The 8,755-nt window shown below is 48.1% G+C and overlaps 1 protein-coding gene and 1 pseudogene across 3 annotated transcripts in view; both read right to left on the minus strand.

Moving 5' to 3' along the window:
* INSR (insulin receptor) overlaps positions 1-8,755 on the minus strand; it is a 169,629-nt gene that overhangs the window by 124,196 nt on the left and 36,678 nt on the right. The window lies entirely within an intron of this gene.
* LOC105512898 lies at positions 1,569-2,249 on the minus strand (annotated as a pseudogene).

Below are 8,755 nucleotides of genomic sequence, written 5' to 3' on the forward strand. Positions count from 1 at the left end.
GGCCAATGAAAAACTGGCTAAAACTGGCCAGGCACTGTGGCTCACGCCTGTAATCCGAGGACTTTGGGAGACCAAGGAGGGAGTATCACCTGAGGTCAGGAGTTTGAGACCAGCCTGGCCAGCATGCCAAAACACCATCTCTACTAAAAATACAAAAATTAGCCCGGTGTGGTGGTGTGTGCTTGTAATCTCAGCTACTTGGGAGGTTGAGGCAGGAGAATTGCTTAAACCTGGGAGGCGGAGGTTGCAGTGAGCTGAGATTGCGCCACTGCACTCCAGCCTGGGTGACAGAGCAAGACTCAAAACAAAACAAACAAACAAAAACAACAGGCTACAACTAAAGAGGTTACCATGTGCCACACACTACACTTTACATATCACAAGCATTAATTACCTCATTTGATTTTCACCCAAAACAAGAAATGGAAGTATCTAGAGAAAGAAGCCCAGCATAAAGACCCAAGGGAGCATTTTTGGAGCTAACCATTGACAGAAATGAGTTAAAGCAAATTCAATCAGTGTCCAGGCTCTGGTGTAAAACTCAGCTTTTGGGTGAAATGTAGGGTGACCTGGGCACACTGTGATGGTCCTGGGTAACCAATAGCAGATGGGCTTTTGCAGAGAAAATCCAGGGCCCTGTGATGAGTTGGTCACCCTAGTGACCCAATTTTGGCCTCCAGATAGTAGCTTCTGGCCAACTCTAAGAGGATCAGGAAGGCAAGGTTAGCACAGACTGTGCTGCTTCTTCATTGAACTCCTATTCACCCTTCAAAACCCAGTACAAAAATTCCCTTCCTCTGGAAGGCAGAGTATAGCAGGAAAAGCTAGGGTTCTGAAGCCAGAGAGACTGTGGGTTCAAATCCTAGCTCTGTGAAGATTGTTATGAGGACCATGTGCCTGGGAGACAATGCATTGCTCAATAACTGTATACAGCTGGTGCTCAATAAATAGTAACTCGTGGATGTTCCCAGGTGCTTCAAAGCCCTTAACCTGATGGATGCTACTTATTAAACCCAAAATTTCCCATCTTCCCTCCTCTAAGCCACCAGAACAGACTGGAACACAATTTTTTTTGAGACGGGCGGAGTCTCGCTCTGCCACCCAGGCTGGAGTGCAGTGGCGTGATCTCGGCTCACTGCAACCTCTGCCTCCTGGGTTCAAGCCATCTCCCACCTCAGCCTCCCAAGTAGCTGGGACTACAGGCGTACACCACAACGCCCAGCTAATTTTTGTATTAGTAGAGACAGGGTTTCACCATGTTGGCCAAGATGGTCTCGATCTTCTGACCTCATGATATGCCTGCCTCAGCCTCCCAAAGTGCTGGGATTACAGGAGTGAGCCACCGCACCAGTCCAGTTTTTTTTTTTTTTTTTTTTTTTTTAAGACAAAGCCTTGTCACATGCGCAAACCAGTTCATGCAAATCTCCGTTTCAGTCTTTCTCCCTCAACTTCAAGCCCTGACACCAAGCAGGGCTGTTTTCTACTTGGCTTTTCCTCTGCCAAGAATTTCTCCAGAGCACACACAGAGGCATGCAGCGAAGTAAACACGGGAAGCTCTGAAAACCCATTCACGGGCAGCTCAAAGGTGTCGAGACATCAGGATGTGTGGCCGAGCTTCCCGCCATGGGGACAGCGAACCTCCACGAAGCCGAGGCGACTTCTGACGGCCCCACTCCAGATGACCAAGCCACATCTCGACCAGAGGAAGGAGAACACACAAAGAAAGACACTGTCTCTGCTGGAGGACGATGGTCCAAGCAGTGCACCCTGGGCGAAGGCGCCAAGAAGCCGTAAGATGTGCGTCCTGAGGAAATGCACTGTGGTTATAAATACAGCAAAGAGTGTTTGGATGAAGCTGGTGTCTGAAAGTGGAGATGGTCCTGGCTAACCAACAGCAGGTGGGCTTTTGCAGAGATCATCCAGGGCCCTTTTCACAGAGACCTGCGGCTGTAAGGAAGTCCCCCAAGCCCCCATTAAATATCCAGGTTCTCCTTGTCTCTGAATTAGCTGGCTGAAGAAAACCTGGTCCAAACTGCATCAGTGGTGGGGGTGGGGGAACAGAAGAAAGAAAAGGAGATGAGACAGGCGGGCAGACAGACAGACAGAGACAGACGGGGAGTATCCCATCAAGGCAGCAGGGCAGCAGCAAAGAGGAGACAGGAGAGAGGAGGGGACAGGGGAGGCTGTGGCCACATGCTATAATACTTAGAGCTTCCTATGCACCCAGCACTGTTCCAATTATTAACCATTTATTTCCCCCGACAATCCTAGATGTTACCATTTTACAGAGGAGAAGACTGAGGCACAGAGAGGTTCAGTAACCTGCCCATGGCCACACAGCTATTGGGTTACCGAGCCATAAGAAGATGCTCGCTCCATCAGTGTTACTGTGGGCCAGTTGCCATCATGGGCATAAGATGATTCCTTGGGGAGAAACACTGATGTTCCCCTTCCCCGACACTTTCTCCAGATCAGCTTAGGGGTGCTTGAGTGCCTGGCCCGCCCCCACCCCCACCCCCACCAAGCCAAAATGCTTGAGTCATACCCTCTGATTCTCCAGTGTACCATGTCACCAATTAGGTGTTTCAACGAGGGGCTTCCAGGAGAGAAGGACCTGTCTGTTTTCTTCCCTGCGGCTATGTCCTGACTCCCCAGCCCAGCACTTGAGTAAGACATAAACCCACCCTCATTACATGACTATAATCGTATTCCCCCAGATTCCTTGGTCCCCCAAGACTAGGGACGTGGTTTTTGTTGGTAGCACTGCAGTGTCAAGCCACAGAGCCATTTGGCTGATGATAGGCTCTTGGTTTCCATTCCCCATCCCCTCAAAAAAAGAGCAGAGAATAATTGCAGAGTACCCCTCACCCCCATTCCAGCACCCTGGTCCAGGGGTCCTCAAATGGAGGCGATTCTGCTCACCAGGAGACACCTAGCAGTGTCTGGAGACATTAGTGTTTGCCATGCCTTGGGGGCGGCGCTCCTGGCATGGAGTGGGTGGAAGCCAGGGATGCTGCTCAGCACCCTGCAGTGCCCAGGATGGCCCCGCCCCAGAGAACAATCCAGCCCCAGTGTCCACCGGACCCAGGTGGAGAAACCTCGTCCCAGAATGGGAAGCCCCTCTTCTCCACCACATCAAAGCCAAGATGACAACGTCTCTGAGTTTGACACAAAGTTAGGGGGAAGTCTCATTTTGCAAATGGCTGACTGTAACACTGAAAAAGGAAAATTAAAAAATGTCTAAGGATCGGCCAGGCGTGGTGCCTTACGCCTGTAATCCCAGCACTTTGGGAGGCCAAGGCGGGAGGATCACGAGGTCAAGAGATAGAGACCATCCTGGCCAACATGGTGAAACCCTGTCTCTCCTAAAAATACAAAAAAATTAGTCAGGCATGGTGGCGTGTGCCTGTAATCCCAACTACTCAGGAGCCTGAGGCAGGAGAATTGCTTGAACCCAGGAGGTAGAAGTTGCAGTGAGCTGCGATCACACCACTGTACTCCAGCCTGGCAACAGAGCGAGACTCTGTCTCAAGGAAAAAAGAAATAAAAAATGTCTGAGGACCAACTGCAGTGGCTCCTGTCTGTAATCCCAGCACTTTGGGAGGCAGAGGCAGGAGAGTTGCCTGAGCCTGATATCAAGACCATCCCTGGCAACATAATAAGACCCCATCTCTACAAAAAAATGTAAAAATTAGCCAAGCGTGATGGTGTGCACCTGTGGTCCCAGCTACTCGGGAAGCTGAAGTGGGAGGACTGCTTGAGCCCAAGAGGTCAAGGCTACAGTAAGCCATGATCATGTCACTGCACGCCAGCCTGGGCAACAGAGCCAGGACCCTGTTTAAAAAAAAAAGAAAGCCTGGGCCAGGCGCGGTGGCTCAAGCCTGTAATCCCAGCACTTTGGGAAGCCGAGACGGGCGGATCACGAGGTCAGGAGATCGAGACCATCTTGGCTAACCCGGTGAAACCTCGTCTCTACTAAAAAATACAAAAAACTAGCCGGGCGAGGTGGCGGGCGCCTGTGGTCCCAACTACTCGGGAGGCTGAGGCAGGAGAATGGCGTGAACCCAGGAGGCGGAGCTTGCAATGAGCTGAGATCCGGCCACTACACTCCAGCCTGGGCGACAGAGCAAGACTGCATCTCAAAAAAAAAAAAAAAAAAAAATGCCTGAAGGAGGAGGTAAGTCCTAGACACAGCCCGGTTTCATCTCGGTATACCCATACCCCAAACAGGTTTCCAAATTGCAAAAATGGCTAATAAATTGTTAAAGCTGATGTAAAACCCAATGCCCTCCTCCTCCTGCCAATTTTGCTACTCTTGAGCAAGATCTCAGCAGCTCCACTTGGATGCTGGAAATATATGCCAGAGGAGACTTATTATGCTAATTTCCTTTAGTAAACAGTTCAAATCTTGTCTTGGACACCAATGAAATAAGAAAAGCTAGCCACAGGCTGTGTGGAATTCCCTCCTCTTAACACTAAGCATCAGGCATTCCATGATGTTTGCTCTTGGGGTAGCAAACATGAATGTTTCTAGAACACTGAGTTTTCCAGCATATACCTTTTCCAGTTATTTTCAATGGGTGCAAAAAATTAATGAATTCACTATTTGTTGCTGGACAGTCCCTCTGGAACAAAGAACTGTGTGTTAAATACCAGCTGAATAATCAAGCAAACATTGGCATTTTTTTTAAAAAAATGGTCTGGCTCTGTTGCCTAGGCTGGAGTGCGGTGGCGCAATCACAGCTCACTGCAGCCTCAACCTCTGAGCTCAAGCAATCCTCTCACCTCAGCCTCTCAAGTAGCTGGGACTACAGGCATGCACTATCACACCCAGCCAATTTTTGTATTTTTTTGTAGAGATGGGGTTTCACCAAGTTGCCCAGGCTGGTCTCGAACTCCTGGACTCAAGCGATCCACTTGCCTCCGTCTCCCCAAATGCTGCAATTACAGGCGTGAGCCACTGTGCCCGGTCAACATTTGCATTCTCGTCAAAAGATCATGTGCTTTTTCCAAAGCCTGTGAGAGTTTTGCATCGACTCCAGCCAGCTTAGACCTAATGTGGGTCCTCCCCTTTCACCAAGAGGACCAGCAGCTATTGCAGATGCCCTTGCAAGTTACAAAACAAGTTCTTCATCAAGCCACAGAGGGTTATGGACTGGAAAGGCAGCCCACCCTAATGAAAACCACAGTCGCGGTATAAATTGCTTTGCTTTTGTTTTTGTTTTTCCAGAACACTGACATGTATCCTCGATGATTAACATTGTGTTCTAAAAGGTGTTTTTCTGTTTCTTAACATACCAGAAACAGGATGGTCTGAGACCAGAACCTTCACACTAAGGTCATATTTCAACACAGAAACCAGGGCAGCATCACCCAGAAAAAAAAGGGGGGGCATAAATCACTGTTCCAAATCTAGGGCCTCTCTCAGGGCACAAGAAACAGCCCCAGAGGGCCCCATGGGTCCTGCTCACTAAGGCCATTTGTCTCTGTTCACTGTGGTACCGGGTGGTTCTGAAATGCATCCTAACTTTCGTGATGACACAGGGTCCGGCAAGTATCCAGACCTACAGTCCACCAGACTTTCCATCAAGAGCTGCTCTAAAACGAATAGCGACATTTGGCCGGAAGCAACAAAACAACATTCCACTCTGCTTGCAAATTGAGGCGGGGGGTTTAAAGGCTTATTTTAACAGCTTAGCAAAATAAATCTGCAGTCATTATACACAGACAAATGTCGTTTATGTCTCTTGCATCTATGAGACAATCAAGATTTCACAATCATACCCCATTTACTCAGTGAGGCTAAAGACAGGAAGGTCAAGAGGATGAACAATTATATAATTATCCTCTGCAGTAAAACAATTGAGGCATTCCACTCAAATCAGAAATGAGACTGGGCTGACCATATTCAGCTGCGTCACTGAACACTGTTCTGGAAGTTCCTGCAATAACAAGGTTAACAGCAATAACTGGTCTAATTATTGGCAGAAGGCAACAAGTCATCATTATCTGCAGATGCTGCGATTATAGAGTTGGAAAATTGAAGGGAATCAATTGCAAGGCTTTTAGAACTAGTAAGCATTTAATAAGGTAGCAGTGAGTAAAGAAAACACGATCCCTGTCCCCTGTTCTACAAAATAATCACTTTTAATACTTCAAAACATCTCCCTTATATTAGATGACAGACACACGGATAGATGGAGAGATGAATGGATACATGGATGGGTGGATGAATGGGTGGGTGGAGGGATGAATGAATAAGTGGATGTATGGATGGGTGGATAGATGGATGAGAAGATTGGTGGGTGAGTGGTTGGAAGAGATGGAGGGACAGGTATGTGGATTATTGGGAAAGTAGATAAAAGGATGGATGGATGGATGGATGGATGGATGGATGGATGGATGGATGGATGGATGGATGGATGGATGTCTGGGTGGGTGGATGGATGGATGAATGGATGACTGGATGTATGGATGGATGGGGGACTGGATGAGTGGATGGATGGATGGATAGACGGATGGATGGATGAATGAATGAGTGGATGGATGAATGGGTGAGTAGATGGATGGATGGGTGAGTGGATGGATGGATAGGCGAGTGGATGAATGGATGGAGGAATGAATGGATGGATGGATGGATGGATGGATGGATGGATGGATGGATGGATGGATGGATGGATGGATGGATACATGCATGGGTAGATGAGCAAGTGGATGGAGGGATGGATGGATGGATGGATGGGTGAGTGGATGGATGGATGGGTGAGTGGATGGATGAATCGGTGAGTGGATGGATGGATGGGTGAATGGATGTGAGGAATGGATGGATGGATGGATGGATGGATGGATGGATAGATGTCTGGGTGGGTGGATGGATGGATTAATGGATGAGTGGATGTATAGATGGATGGGTGACTGGATGAATGGATGGATGGATGGGTGAGTGGATAAATGAATGGGTGAGTGGATGGACAATGGGTGAGTGGATAAATGAATGGGTGAGTGGATGGACAATGGGTGAGTGGATAAATGAATGGGTGAGTGGATGGACAATGGGTGAGTGGATGGATGGATGGGTGAGTGGATGGATGGATGGATGGTTGGATGGATGGATGAATGAATGGGTGAGTGGATGGATGAATGGGTGAGTGGATGGATGAATGAGTGAGTGGATGGATGGATGGAGGAATGGATGGATGGATGGATGGATGGATGGATGGATAATAGATGGGTGGGTGGGTGGATGGACTGGATGGATGGATGGGCAGATGAGCAATTGCATGGAGGGATGGATGGATGGATGGATGGATGGATAGATAGACAGATAGATAAGATAGATAGGCAGATGAGCGAGGGAGTGATAGATACAAAGCCAGCAATCTAAGAACAATGCTTACAAGAAGTAGACAAACTGTGTCTGAAGGAAAATCACAAAACATTTCTAAGAATAGGAAAGAACTCTTGGGAAAATGGAGAGGAAATCCATGACATAGGAGAGTACAAGTAAATACTGTCAAGATGCTCCTTCTCTCCATCAATTTATGGACTTCACATACAATCAAACCCATAAAGGGCCTCTGGGTCTGTATTTTCCTTTTCCTTTACTTCCCTTTTACTTTCTTGGAACTTGGCTACAGTTTTTAAACTTTTGGAAGCATAAACAAAGCAAGGATGCTTTTGAAAAATGAAAAAGAAGAATTACTCTGGAGGATACATTTACAGTCTTTTTTTTTTTTTTTTGAGACAGAGTCTTGCTCTATTGCCCAGGCTGGAGTGCAGTGGCACAATCATGGCTCACTGCAGCCTCGAACTCCTGGAGTCAAGTGATGCTCCCACCTCAGCCTCCCAAGTAGCTGGGACTACAAGTCAGTGCCACCATGCTCAGCTAATTTTTCTTTTTCCTTTTTTTTTGTTTTTGTTTTTGTAAAGATGGGGTCTTGCTGTGTTGTCCAGGCCAGCCTCAAAATCCTGGCTTCAAGGAAGTCTTCTGCCTCAACCTCCCAAAGCACTGGGTTTACAGACATGAGTCACCATACACGGCTCAGAACTTTTATCTATATTGTTCTCGGCCACATTCTCAGAGCCCAGCACAGTGCCTGGCTCTTAACAGATGGACAAAAGGCACAAGTCAATGAATGGGCAGCTTAGATAGGGAAGATAGATTTGAAGGCCATGTAAGGAGTTAAAGGGATGGGACTCAGTAATTGATCAGGTGTAGCAATGAGGGAGAGAAAGGTTCCCAGCTCTAGACTGAGGTCAGGCGGTGAGCTCAGAGCAAAGGCTACAGTTCATCTTGGTAGCAGCTGGATCACTTTGAGCATGGTGCTGACCTTCCTGTCGGCCTGAAATTCTCCCTCTGCAAATTAGGAATCCTAACAGTGTCCACCTGGTGAGGTCACTGAGGCGATGACAGGATAAACCACACCAAGCCTCTAGCTCACAGCATGGTACTCCACCTTTCAGAAATATTACCTCGGCCGGGTGAGGTGGGTCACGCCTGTCATCCCAGCACTTTGGGAGGCCAAGGCAGGTGGATCACCTGAGGTCAGGAGTTCGAGACCAGCCTGGCCAACATGGCAAAACCCCATCTCTACTAAAAATATAAAAATTAGCTGGGTGTGGTGGTGGCCATCTGCAATCCCAGCTATTTGCGGGGGCTGAGGTAGGGAGAATTACTTGAACCAGAGAGGGGGAGATTGCAGTGGACCAAGACTGCGCCACCGCAATCCAGCCTGAGTGACAGAGAGACGCTGCC

The sequence above is a fragment of the Colobus angolensis genome, unplaced genomic scaffold, assembly GCF_000951035.1.
Source record: "Colobus angolensis palliatus isolate OR3802 unplaced genomic scaffold, Cang.pa_1.0 Scaffold22, whole genome shotgun sequence".
NCBI classification, from domain to species: Eukaryota; Metazoa; Chordata; class Mammalia; order Primates; family Cercopithecidae; genus Colobus; species Colobus angolensis.